The sequence below is a fragment of the Euleptes europaea genome, chromosome 5, assembly GCF_029931775.1.
Source record: "Euleptes europaea isolate rEulEur1 chromosome 5, rEulEur1.hap1, whole genome shotgun sequence".
In the NCBI taxonomy this organism is placed as follows: Eukaryota; Metazoa; Chordata; class Lepidosauria; order Squamata; family Sphaerodactylidae; genus Euleptes; species Euleptes europaea.
In genome coordinates this window covers 9,319,717-9,334,190 of record NC_079316.1, presented here as the reverse complement: position 1 = coordinate 9,334,190, position 14,474 = coordinate 9,319,717, and positions in this window count along the sequence as shown.

The following is a 14,474-nucleotide window of genomic DNA, read 5'->3' as shown; positions in this document are numbered from 1 at the left end:
GAGATCTCCAGCCACCACCTGGGAATTGAACCTGGTTCTCCATATCAGAGTCCACCACTCCAAACCACTGCTCTTAACCACTATACCACGTTGGGGAAAGGAAGATATTCCATTTAAAGTAGACCTCAAATAAAGGAACATGTTTTAATAATCTGAAAATACCCAAACTTTGTAGTGTATGGCTTTGAAGACATTTAAAAACAAGCATAAACCAAAGTCATACAATCCTAGAAGAATCATCCAAATGAGATTTTTTGAAAAAAGATTTCAAGGAGGTCTCTGGAGAAGCAGAGATCTCTCAAAGCAAATAAATTATGGAGGAACAAACAAGGTTTGGAGGGAAGGTATAGCCCAGTCTCATTTCGGAAGTTAAACAGGATTAATACTTGGATGGGAGACCCCCCAAGGAAGGAAAAAGGTAAAGGTAAAGGTCCCCTATGCAAGCACCGGGACATTCCTGACCCATGGGGTGACATCACATCCCGACGTTTACTAGGCAGACTTTGTTTGCGGGGTGGTTTGCCAGTGCCTTCCCCAGTCATCTCCCCTTTACCCCTGGCAAGCTGGGTACTCATTTACCGACCTCGGAAGGATGGAAGGCTGAGTCAACCTTGAGCCGGCGACCTGAAACCGACTTCCGTCGGGATCCAACTCAGGTCGTGAGCAGAGCTTGGACTGCGGTACTGCGGCTTACCACTCTGCGCCATGGGGCTCTGCAGAGGAAGGCGATGGTAAATCACCTCGGCTTCTCACTTGCCTCGAAAGCCCCTTTGCTGCGGTTGCCATAAGACAGTTGGGACGTGACAGCACCTATATATGGACACGAGGTCCCTCAGACATTAAAGAAGCCTCAAAGAACAACCATTTAAAGTCCACGCGGAACCTCCAACCACAGTTCCACAACTAAAAGCAGCGGAGGGGCCATGAATTTGTCTCGCCCCCCCTCTTAAAATCATCTAAGTCAGTGACCGACTTCACAGATTGGGTAGAAACGTCCCTGACTATGCTGGGTGCAGAAGAGTGCATTGTGCCTATTCAGAATCTACTGCCAGTCAGTTGCATTCTGTGACCTGCAGCCGTGAAAATAGAGAGGAAGAATTTGTCCAATCCAGGCATCATTTTCCAAACCACCATTGTGGAATTTAATGTTTTAATTGCTGCTGCACAGCGAGGTGACATTTTCACGGGGCTAACCACCACATCCAAGATCTATCTATATGTTTCTCTCCTGCCCTTCCTCCAGGGAGCTCCAAGCAGCATAATTACTTCGTCACACCCCATTTTCTTCTCACAATAACTCTGGGAGGTAGCAGTAGAAAAGAGCAAGAGTCCAGTAGCACCTTAAAGCCTACCCCTCTGCATATCACACCTAATCCAATCACGCCTGCTCATGTCATAGGGGAGGAGCTGTGGTTTAGTGACAGAGCATTTGTTTGGCGTGCAGATGGTCCCCGGTTCAGTCCCTGGCATCTTCAGTTAAAGGGACTAGGCAACTAGGTGATGTGAAAGACCGTGGAGTAGACAATACTGATGTTGATGGACCAAGGGTCTGATTCAGTATAAGGCTACTTCCTGTGTTCATTTACCTGCTGTTGACATTTACATGCTATTGCCATGGGGTGCATGAATCATAGAGTTGGAAGGGACCACCAGGGTCATTTAGTCCAACCCCCTGCACAATGCAGGGAATTCACAACTACCTCCCCCCCATATCCCCAGTGACCCGTACTCCATGCCCAGAAGATGGCCAAGGTGCCCTTCCACTCATCATCTGCCTAAGGTCATAGAATCAGCATTGCTGACAGATGGCCATCTAGCCTCTGCTAAAGACCTCCAGGGAAGGAGAGCTCACCACCTCCCGAGGAAGCCTGTTCCACTGAGGAACCACTCGAACTGTTAGAAAATCCTTCCCAATGTCTAGACGGAAACTCTTTTGATTTAATTTCAACCCACTGGTTCTGGTCCGACCCCCTGGGGCAGCAGAAAACAACTCGGCACCCTCCTCTATATGACAACCCTTCAAGTACTTGAAGATGGTTATCCTATCCCCTCTCTGTCTTCTCCTCTTCAGGCTAAACATACCCAGCTCCTTCAACCTTTCCCCACTGGATTTCTTGTTCTTGCCACGCAACAGGAAACTAACTTGCTGCCCAAACTGCACAGCCAACGCAATTTCACGGCTTCAAATCTGTATCTGAAGATTTTGTTCATCTTTAAGGATCTAGTGGACTCTTGCACTTTTCCGCAGCTACCCATCGTGATCTACCTGGGAGGTAGATTAGGCTGAAAGGGGGAAACTGGCTGAAGGTCACCCAGTGAGCTTCATAGTTGAGTGGGGATTTGAATCTGGATCTACCGGGACTTACAGCCCAATCCTGAGGAGGGGGGGCAGTTAGGCAGCGGCCGGGAGTGGCGCAGCCACGCCGCCTCCACAGAGGCTCTGGAGCGGCAATTGTGTGCTTGTGCAGCCCTGCGCAAGTGATGATGTCACTTCCGGTTTTACTTCCGGAAGCACTGCATCGCCCCGGCTGCTTTAGCACTCAAAATTTGGGGGGTGTTGAGTGTTAAATCGGCCACGGCAATGCCACGCTTTTGGAAGTAAAACAGAAGGGATGTTATCGCTTGCGCGCGGCCACCCCAGCCCCGACCCTTAAAATTGGGGGGGATCTAGCTTATATTAATCAGACTGATAATGCACAATTTTGGGGGGAGCGGGAGGTGTGGAGAAGTTATTGTGAAAAATATTTTTCAATGGGTCAATTTAAAGGATACTCTTTGATTTAATCCCCCACCATTTATTTGGTATTGTGGAAACACTAGGATGATTATAGACATATCAATTAGATAAATTAAGATATCTACAAAGTAATCGAGTAGGGGGATCATAATGTTAGCAAAAGTATACACAATTTAATTATGGACAGAAGAGAGTGAAGGGGAAGTCAATTATGTTTTGTTAATTTTAGATTAGAATTTATAGAGTTGAATTTATATTAAGCATATAAGGAAAATGTTTAATGATGTATAAAATGAGAAAACAATAAAAAAAATTATTAAAAAAAATTGGGGGGGGATCTGGAAACCATACTTCCCGGGCACTGCAAAAAATAATAATAATAATAACAGGCATTTTGAAAAGCAGATAGGGAAAATGCCCCCCACAGGGTTTACTGAGGCTACGCCACCAAATTTTCATTGTCCAGTCTATTGGCTCTCTAGCAGGATTTCCTGCTAGAGAACCAATAGGTTGGACAATGAAAAATTGTATTTGTTGAGATATTGGCTGACAAAGCTTATTAGCGAAAACGCAGGAACTTATTCCGGGAAAAGCGTTCCCTTCTATCTTTCGTTGTGCCGGAGTACCCCGGTCTCCCGCCCTGCGGGGCGAAGACTATCTCAGCCAGCTGGGCGTTTGTGTTGTGAGTTCTGGACTCACAATTGTGATCTTATTTGATCACACTGTGACTTATTTGCTGAAGAATCTGCACCCTGCCACAGCTCTATTATCCTGCACCATTGTATTGGGAACTGCAAGCGCTTCGGTCCCTTTTCGCTTCGGTGCTACGTATAGAGTGTTGAATGTCGTTTGAAACCCCTGTGAGTGTATTGTTTGCATGTGGTTGCAAATATTGTAAATAATTATAGTGATGAGAATAAGAACTGAAACTTAAAAAATTGTGGTTGGTTTTATTTGTTGCGAGCCCGTGTGCTGCCGTTTTTCTACATAGACTTGATACAGCACTGGGTGTTTATTTTTCTTGGTTGTGCCTACCCAGTGCCGGATTTACGTATAAGCTAAACAAGCTATAGCTTAGGGCCCCACTCTCTTGGGGACCCCCAAAAAATTTAAAGGAAAAAAAGCTGGATGTACATTTTCAAAATATAAGATAAAAAATAATTAGTAGTAGTTTGCATCATATATTTACACCAATTATTATTTCATGTTATAGCAAGTTTCTAGAGACTAGATTATGAGTCTTTGTAAATTGTGGTTCTAAAGGAACTTTTGTTTTTGCCAAATGCCAATGTGTTTGCATTATTAAGTTTGTTATGAATAAAAAATAATTTTAAGTTAGAGCTTAATAATTATTTCACTTCTTCTTAATTGTATTTCAGTTCAACAATTACTTTGATAAAATACATATTTTGTTATGTGCAAATGGCTTTCGATACCTATTAGGTCCATAAATTACCCTATAGCATATATTCAACACAAAAAACAGCGACAATTTGTTGTTGGCAAAGGACAGCTGGACATATGAAGGGCCCCATGACCTTCAATAGCTTAGGGCCTCATCAAACCTAAACCCGGCTCCGTGGCTACCATCTGCAGGTTGGCAACCCTAACACACACAGAGATTTAAAATCATTTGATTTTTTTTTCTTTCGTTGATTTTTTTTTATATAAATATTTTTATTAATTTCTAGTATTAAATGGGAATACAGGAAAGGAAAAAGGGTAAGGAAAAACATAAGCAAAAAAATACATATTTTTACCCCCTTAACAAGGTTAAAATTGTCATCAGTTTTTAACATGCTATGTTGAATCATCAACTTTATTTTCATAACGGTTATAAAATTTATTGTTGCTTTTTGGTTTTAATAAATTCATAGAAGGCGTGCCATTTGTCTTTTTTTGAATTTTGAGTGTCTGTTTGTAATAATTCTGTTAGGTGGGCCATTGATATGAATTCATATGCTTTATCAATCCAGAGTTCAATTTTTGGTATTTTTTCTGTTTTCCACAGTGAAGCTAGGACTATTCTTGCCGCTGTTATTAAGTATTTTAGTATGATCTGTTGGTCTTTAGTACATGCGTCTGGTATTTTACTCAGGAGAAAAAGTTTAGGGTCGTATGTAATAGGTTGGCCGACTATAGTTTCTATGTTCCTATGTTCTATCACTGTTGGTGGACGTGTACACTGGTCCAAAAATTTTGGTTGATTTTTTTTTTGAACCCACAAAACGTTCACTGTCACTTGGACAGGTTCATCGAAGCGCCGGCGAGATTCCTAGCTGCTCTCTAAGTGGTTCTAATGACTTGCTCTGCCAGGTCTCTCACATGGTGGTGCTTAGTCAGTCATGTGTCAGTAACCCACACCTGGTTCCTCTGATTTCAGCAGCGCTCTGCAGCCAAAGATCACCTGCGGCAAGCACTCACAACAGGAAGAAACACTGTCACGCCTCGGGGCCCTGCCGAATCCAAACGGGTGACACACAGGAGGAAGCAGGTTCCCACAGGCTTCTCTTCCACCCGAGTCTGTTGGAGGCAGCTGTTTCGTTCCAAGAGCATAGGGTTACCGAGTCCCTCTTCGCCACCGGCGGAGGATTTTGGGGCAAAGCCGGAGGAGGGCGAGGTTCGGGGAGGGAGGGGGCTTCAGTGCCATAGAGTCCTGTGGCCAAAGGGGCCGTTTCCTCCAGGGGAACTGATCTCTGTCGGCTGGAGATCAGTTGTAATAGCAGGAGTTCTCCAGCTATTACCTGGAGGCTGAGCAACCAAAATAAACACCACTGTACTGTTACCAAAGGTTAGGAAATAAGCACAGAGTATGGCTGAAGAAACTTACAATCACTATATGAAGCAAAGTGTATTAAAGTGCATGAGGTGGCTATAAATAAATCAACAAATACATATATACAATTTCACTAAACAGTCCAAAAGGTACAAGTATCAAAGTTCATAAGTAGAAGCTGGAACGATTGTCTTCATGTATATTTGTTGTTGCAGGGGGACGATCGTTTCATTTCTTCCTCAGCCCCATTTCAATGAGAATCACTTCACATGCATGGTTCCTTATGCAGGCATTAAAGATATTTTCAATTCTCCCGTTGGGATGAAAAAAGCAACTTAAGTATATTAAAAGTCTTCAGTTCCACAAGGGATACGTCAATTCACATACATAGTTGCACAGACGATTCTAGACGTTCCCAAAGAGATACGGTTGAGTTACTCTTTCCCCCACCCCCCAGGTTCGTCCAGGAGGGTAGTAACCACAGAACTTGTAACTCTGAATAGAAACTTGATTATTATTATAATAGGTTGTTTTTGCTATCAACCTAGGTTCTTCTTTTTGGTGATTACCTGGAGGTTGGCAACCCTACAAGAGCAGGTAGCCCACGAGGCAGATCTGTCTGTTCATGAGCTACTAAATTTGTATCCCACCTTTTGTTCAAAGTAGCTGACATGGCATTTTGTGTGGCCGGTGGCTAACCAACACCCTTTTAGAGAGGACCTCTTAAACAAATGCAAGTTAGAAAACTGAGGTGGCTTTCACAGGGAGGTTTCATTTCAGTCTGGTATCCAAACTGAAGTGAGTTTTGGTTTAGACATTCACAACCAGGCTGGGGAAGATTGCTAATATGTGTCTCCGATGAATGATGATAACGTATGAATGCACTAAAATATTTGTGCCAATTCAGCTATTGTATGGATTGAAGAATACTGTGGTGGAGTTCAGCTTATTCAAATGCGACTGAAGAAAGAAAAGATCGTGAAATAGGAAGTACCTGCTTTGAACAAAAGGTGGGATACAAATTTAGTAGCTCATGAGCAGACAGATTTGAGTTAACCTCCAGGTACTAGCTGGAGATCTCCTGCTATGACAACTGATCTCCAGCTGATAGCGATCAGCTCACCTGGAGAAAATGGCCGCTTTGGCCATTGGACTCTCCAGGTATATCTCCAGGAGATCTCCAGCTGGTACCTGGAGGTTGGGAATTCAAGCAAAAAAACCTCGGGCCAAATAGTCAGTTAGCAAAAAAGCAAAAAGGCACTGATAGCAATTTATGGAAAGCAATAAAGTATGCGTCATCTGTAGCGTGCAGCCGAATAACAATCCACAACAGGATGGTAGGTTGTGATGACCCGAGATAGGAGCCCGGTGCAAATCCTATTTCGCAGGATGCTTTATCTATCGGGATTAATGCAACGGTGTTGTCATACAGCAATGCACATGTTTTTTTGCTAAGTACCTGGAGGTTGGCAACCCTAGGTATAATGCATAGTGTCCCCCTTCCAAAGCGGCCATTTTCTTCAAGTGAACTGATCAGTAGTAAGCCCAGGAGATCTCCAGTCACCACTGGGGGGATGGCAACCCTAGCTTCCACCCGTGCATGGGGTTCTCTTGGCACCAGTAGGAAAAAAGCCTTCTCCCACCCCTTCAGTATCAGCCAGCCTCCAGGTACTAGCTGGAGATCTGCTATTACAACTGATCTCCAGCTGACAGAGATCAGTTCCCCTGGAGAAAAATGGCCGCTTTGGCAATTGGACTCTATGGCAATGAAGCCCCTCCCCTCCCCAACAACTCCCCTTCTCAAGATCCACCCCCCAAAACCTCCTGCCGGTGGTGAAGAGGAACCTGGCAACCCTAAGTATCAGCATGTGGGTGGCCGTCTGCATAGATGCAAGCACGTGCCTGAAGGGAACACATGGGAGGAAGCCAGCTGGCACATTGGTGTGTATTAGGGATGCCAAAGGAGCTCAGCTTTCCAGGAAAAAAAACATATGCATGTGTGATCACGGAACTGGCACTATGAGTCTTTTCCAGTTCTCTCAGAAACAAGTCCTAATGATGGTGGTAAGTGAGCAAGTGTGCCTAGCATGTAGCGGGTAGTGGTTAAGAGCAGCTGACTTTTATCTGGAGAACCAGGTTTGTTTCCCCACTCCTACATATGAAGCCTGCTGGGTAGGGTTGCCAACCTCCAGGTACTGTGGAAAAAACGAAGGCTCGGTGCTGTAAAAGTATTGGAGAACCAAAACAGCACAGAAACAATATAAGAAATGCTTAATTTTATAAGTGAGTAAAGTGCAAAAGTGACAATAAATATATACAATATAATACAACAAGATACAGGTAAATAACATATCTCAATCCAGCATGTCAAGGACTTGGAAACCTCTCAAGTCCATTCGGATGTAAGTCCAATAAATCCAGTAGTTATATAGAAAGAATATTTCCTTTATGGGGATCAGTTGTATGTCTTTTCAGACTATATTTCAGTACGCTGGAAATCAAGCAACATTTGCAAACCCACAATACAGGATGACAGGACGGACGAATTCTGTCCTAATGGAGACCTGAATAGACACTGTTGGTGGTCCCTAAGGAGATGTTACCTACTAAGGTGTTTTGAAATTATACTTTTGGATACATGTAGCTGACGAAGCCATATGCGAAACGTGATTGATTATGATCTAGACAACACATCCTTCATTTTGTGTGAGCTACTGGGGAGTGACTTGAATCTACATGGCCTACGTTTGGTTACGTCACGGCACCAAGACAGGGTCAGCCAGTTTTAATCAGAAGTTCCATAAGTGAGCCAATGCCATGCTAGCATGTGGTCTTTCCCCCCCTCCCTATTTCCTCCGGCTGGTGCCGCAAAGAAAGGGAATACCAAGAGTCCTGGTATCCATAGCCAAGAGCCCACAGCAGGCCCCAGAATAAGATTTCCCCTGGGTCTCCCGGCTCACATCCCCCAGGCCTAGGGTGGCCAACTGCAGGTTGGGAAATTCCTGGAGATTTGGAAGTGACGCTGGAGTGTGCAGGGTTAGGGAGGGGAGGGACCTCACAGCCCATTCCTGAGCGGCGCCGGATGCTCGACCCAAAGGCCTTTGGAGGCCCATGAAGGCCTCCGCCAGCGCAGGGGCCCACAACGCCGGTGCCCGGAAGGCACACACTGGTGTGAGTGGCCCCAGCGCCGGTGTGCAGGTCCCTGGCTGCCGCTGCAGCAGTGCTGGGCCCAGATGCCGCCGGAGCCTCCTGCCAGCATCCGGCCACCGGCACAGGCTGCGGCGGCGCCCTGGGAGGCATGACAGCACCCCAGGAGGCGTTCCCAGGGCGTTTTGGCCCTGGCCGGGGGGCGGGGCTGGTGTTAGTTGGCCTCCTGAGCTGTTTCGGCTCAGGAATGCCCCCTTTTTTTCTCGGCAAGATACACCACCTTTTAGGTGGTGTATCTTCCGTGCAACCTTTTAGGTGGTGTATCTTCCGTGCAACCCTCAAGGGTTGCATGGGTTTTTGGCGCTGGGCAGAGGTTTCAGTGGCATTCCGCTCAGGAATGCGCTGTCAGTGAGGTATACTGCCATAGAGTCCACCCTGCCATTTCCTCCCTGGTAACCGTTCTATGTGGTCTGGACATCTGTTGTAATACCCCACTGCGGTTCCTCTGCCACCCCAAACCCCACCCTTCTGAGGATCCATCCCCAAAAGCTCCAGGAATTTCCCAACCTGCAGTTGGCAACCCAGGGTGATGGAGTGGGCAGAGGATGGCATTGTAGAGGCAAAGGGCTCCACCCTCATGGACCTCTAGAGAGTTTGACAAATCGCACCTTCTTTCTTTTTTAAGGATTAAATGGTGGTTGAGAATCCCAGGCGAAAGAAGGAAAGCCCAATTTGTTAAGGTAACCACATCCAGAGATAACAAATTGGAGCAAGATCAAAGACTCAGACAGAAAGTTGTCAATTGCAACTCTGCTCATGCGAAGCGGGAGGGAGAGAGTGAATAAGGCTTACATCAAGCCCGAATTTGCAACTGATTCATGCCGCAAACAAATTGCGGCTTCTTTGTGTTTGAATGCCACCTGAATGAAAGGGAGCCAGTGAACTGGGGGGGGGGGGGGAATCCTCGTTCTACTTTCCCAGCTATCGCATCATCGTGCAATCCCACTAATCTCAGCTCTGCTTTCAGATCAGTGGGGCAGAGCTCCAACGAGGGTTGCAAATGTGGCATCTGGGGAATCCCTGGGGAGCTGGGGGAGGGTTGGGCCTGTGGAGGAGAAGGACCTCAGCGGGGTGTAATGCTGTCAAGCAGGAGTGTCAAACCCGTTTGTTACGAGAGCTGGATATGACATAAATGTCACTTGGTCGGGCTGGACCAGGCCTCGGGAGCTCAGATCTTGGGAGGGTGGCTGCCTCGGCTGGCTTGCGAGCCGGATAAGAGCTCTCAAGGGGCCTCAGGAGATGGATAATGGATAAGAACTGGAACGCTCAAAACGAGAGTACAAAACTCTCAATGCTTTAGAGCAGAGGTGTCGAACTCACTTGTTACGAGGGCCGGTTATGACATAAAAAGTCACTTGGACGGGACGGGCCATGTGTACCCTAGAATTTAATGCCGGGTACCAAAGATAAAAACTTTATAGAGGAGATAAAGGCAAAGCCAATTAATGATATCATTTTTTACTTTATTTTTTAACTTACAATACAAACCTGCTTAAAATAATAACACTCTTATTTTCTTTTATTTAACAGTCTTTGATAATTGACACCTCGGGACTGGGGTGTGTCTGGATACCTCAGCTGGTAAGGCTGTAATGGGCTTGCCAGCCCAGATGGGGAGTGGGAGGTGTCTGGTGAGCCCACTGGGGAGAAAGGGGGGGTGGCTCCCTGGGCTGGCTTATGGGCCAGATAACAGCTCTCAAGAGACCGGATCTGACCGGTGGGTCATATGTTTGACACCCCTACTCTGAGGTCTACTGTCTGAAGCAGCCATTTTTTCCAGGGAAACTGATCTCCGTAGTCTGGAGATCAGCTGTAATTCCAGGAAATCTCCAGGCCCCACCTGGAGGTTGGCAACCTGAGCTCCAACGAAAGACCTGCGTCGATTGTGTGTATGGGCAAGGCCATCCAATGCCAATTATCAACTCCTTTGACATGTTTTCTTCATTCTCTTTCATTGTCATCAATGCAAGTTTGTGTGGAACAGATCATTCATCCTTAGTGACGCTAAGGCGCCATCATCAAGAGGTCGCCTGTGTTAGTCTGCTCGACTCTGAGCCAAAGTCTGAAGCATTTCAACACATGCTTATGAGCGTAGCTAGGTAATGGCTGTTATTACCGATTCCCTGCTGAGTGATTAATGGGTGTGATACGTGGCCGATAAGGTGGTGTAAGTGATGCAGCACGTAGCAATTCTGGATCACTTAATCACAGGTTAAAAGTGTATGACCTTGCACATGAAGGTGGCCAGGGGAAAGGTGCACTTTATAGCATGCCGCTGTGATGATGGCAAAATTTGGAATACCGGGGAGAGAAAGGTCGAGCCCATTATTTATTTACTTAATGCAATGTTGTCCCACCCCTTCCAGGTTGGCCAGGGATCCTGGAGGTTTTTTGCTTTGTGCCGGCCCATTGCAAGTATTCATGGGAAACCGAGTTTTCCCACGATCCTTTGGCGAGGAAGCAGCCATTACAGACTATGAAAAGTACTTTTAAAATTATCCCAGGGGGCATTTTTCCAGGTAGAGTCACCAAATTCACAGCATAGCTGCAAGGGCCTCTCCTTGCATGAACCCCAAAGTTTGGTAAAGTTTGGGTTAGGGGATCCAATTTTATGGGGTCCCAAAGGGGTCAACCATCTCCTCCATAGAAAAGCATTGTAAACTTTACCATGTGTTTCTTTGGAGGAGGGGGTCAACACCTTCAGGACCCCATAAAATTGGATCCCCTGACCCAATCTTCACCAAACTTTGGGGTTCATGCAAGGAGAGTCCCTTGAAGCTACCCTGAAAATTGGGAACTCTACCGCCAAAAATGTCCCCACAGGAGCTTCGAAAAGAATCCCCATGGATTAAAATGGGCCCAATTTTTTTCAGTAAACCCGTAAATAAAGCCGAATACCCCTTTACCAGTATGGGTATTCGGCTTTTTCCGGGTTTACCGGGGGGGGGGGGACAAACAGGCCCAATAAACCTGAACCCGAAATTTACCGATTTTTTTTTTTTGCACAACCCTGTTAAGCACCCTTTCTTTCCCACAGCGCGCGCACACAGGTCATGTGTAGCTTCTGAAGCACTGTAGAAGATCATATCTGTAATTGAGTTTCCTGTCTGATAGCGATCCATCTGCCATACTTCTCATCCAGTCATGTCAAGACCTATTTGCATTGATCCAATATCCTGCTGCCAGTCAATTACATAACCAATCAGGCACAGATTCCATTTATGGAATTAGGGTTTCCAACTGTCAGGTGAGGCCTGGAAATCTCCTGAATTACAGCTGATCTCCCAAATACAGAGTACTGTTCCCATGCAGAAAATGGCAGCTTTGGAGGGTGGACTCCAGTGCATTATACTCCACTAAGTTTCCTCTCCTCCCCAGGCTCCATCTCCATTTCTCCAGAAATTTCCCAACCCAGAGTTGGCAACACTATGTGGAATAGATAGAAACTGATAGCCATGTTGGTGCATAAGAACAAAATTCAAGCTCGGTAAAATAATAGTTCCTAGGATCAATCAGATTTGGCAGTGCAATGTAAATCTGAGTTACGCAGCACTCCAAAGGCCCATATGAGGAAAAGGAGAAAAAGAGATTTCTGAATGCGGGCATGCCCTAAAGCCCAAATCCACACATTCAATTCAATGGAGAATTCCTTGCCTCTCTGGAATTGTAATTGAATGTTATGTAGGTTATCTTCTATACAGGTTTAATCCTCTCTAAAACTAAGTTTTAAATTTGTGGATATTTTCCAAATATTGTCGAAGGCTTTCACGGTCTGAGTTCATCAGTTCTCGTAGGTTATCCGGGCTGTGTGACCGTGGTCTTGGGATTTTCTTTCCTGACGTTTCGCCAGCAGCTGTGGCCGGCATCTTCAGAGGAGTCACACCGAATCAGTGTTACTCCTCTGAAGATGCCGGCCACAGCCGCTGGCGAAACGTCAGGAAAGAAAATACCAAGACCACGGTCACACAGCCCGGATAACCTACAAGAACCGATGTTCCAGATAGTTCTTATTGTTTGAATGCTTGTTTCTTTATTGCACTGCTGGTTTTTCGCATTGGTAATCTGCCTCAAGCCACGGTGAGAGTGGCAGACAGCAAATGAAATAAATAAATACGAACTGCCCTTTTACAGAGCTCAGGATGGTTCAGAGACTACTAAAGCAAGCGAGTGGGACAAACACTATATAAATATCACTCTCCCCCCCCCCCGCCCCAAATAAAGTGGAAGAGATGAGAACAAGGTAAGTCACTTTGGGCTCCCACTGGGGAGAAATGTGGGTTGTAAATTAAGTCAATAAGAATCTGTCTCTATGTACATTAACAGTTGGTTGATTTGGTTTTTTTTTTTAATGTCGACTTTCTCTACCACTTAAGGGAGACTCAAACCGGCTTACAACCCCCTTCCCTTCCCCTCCCCACAACAGACACCCTGGGAGGTAGGTGAGGCTGAGAGAGCTGTGACTAGCCCCAGGTCACCCAGCCGGCTTCATGAGGGCAAAGAAAAGAGAGCCAGCGCGGTACAGTGATTAAGAGCGGCGGACTCTAATCCGGAGAACCGGATTCGATTCCCCACTCCTCCACATGAAGCCTGCTGGGTGACCTTGGGCCAGTCACAGTTCTCTCAGACCTCTCTCAGCCCATGTGGAGGCAGGCACTGCCCAACCACCTCCGAATGTTTCTTGCCTTGAAAACCCTATGGGTTCACCATCAGTCAGCTGTGACTCGATGGCCCTTTCCCCCACAATGAAAGAGACACAGCGATTTTTCTCTCCCTCTCCCACGATACTAGAATTTGGGTGCATTCTGAGGAACAGCATGAGGGGTGCGTCAGACGTCTGCAGTGGAAGACATCGCCCAAAATCAGCCCTATTTAAGGTTGCCAAGCCTTCCACCGATTGCCTGTAGTAGAAGAAAATATTTTTAAAACCCATCAGCACCGTATGTCATTTCTGGGTACAAACCAGAAGCGGCACTAGGTAGCTCTAGGAACCTATGGTCACCACTGTCTCTCACACAGAGAGACGCCAGATCCCTGCCTCTCAACCGTCTGCCCTCTTCCGTTCCCAGAAAAATGCTCCTGATTCCCGCACCTGGTTTGAATGTGCCCATGAACGCACTAGCAACTTACAATTTAAACGTGTCCAGTACACAAGCACCCAACACGACTTAAAATTTCTGTCCCCACCGCGACACCTTCCTCCGCTGTATTCGATAAAATTCGTATGTTTTCCCCTCGCACTCCCCGATTTAGAGCGTATATTTTGGAAGAGAAACGGGGGCGGCGCTTCCGTCATCACAGTCATGACCGCCGTCAAATTCCCGCGCATGCGCGGCAGCATTCACGCGCCAGCTCGAAGGAGCATTGTGAGTGGCGGAGGTGATAGCCTGCCGCGCATGCCCACTTTAAAGCTCCGGGCGAGGAAAACGTTTCATTTCTATTAATTCCTTGTATAAGCGGATGCTCTTAACGTGGAGAAATTGTGCTCTGGAAACGTTTCCGGAATCCTTCGGTTGAGATGAAGTGCGAACATGCAAGGAAACCCAGCAGAAATCGGAGCTGCAAACGCGCAGTGCGGACACGGCCTGTGTTGACCTGTCTTATATTGCGTCTTTTTATTGCTAATTCACTGCAAGCGGCTTCCCACCAGCAGGAAAAGCAGGAAACAATTTTTTTTTAATATATGAAAAAATAAAACAATCTAATTCACAACCACAGAAGTGTTTCCAGGACCAGAACTTCCTCTCCTTCATTGCA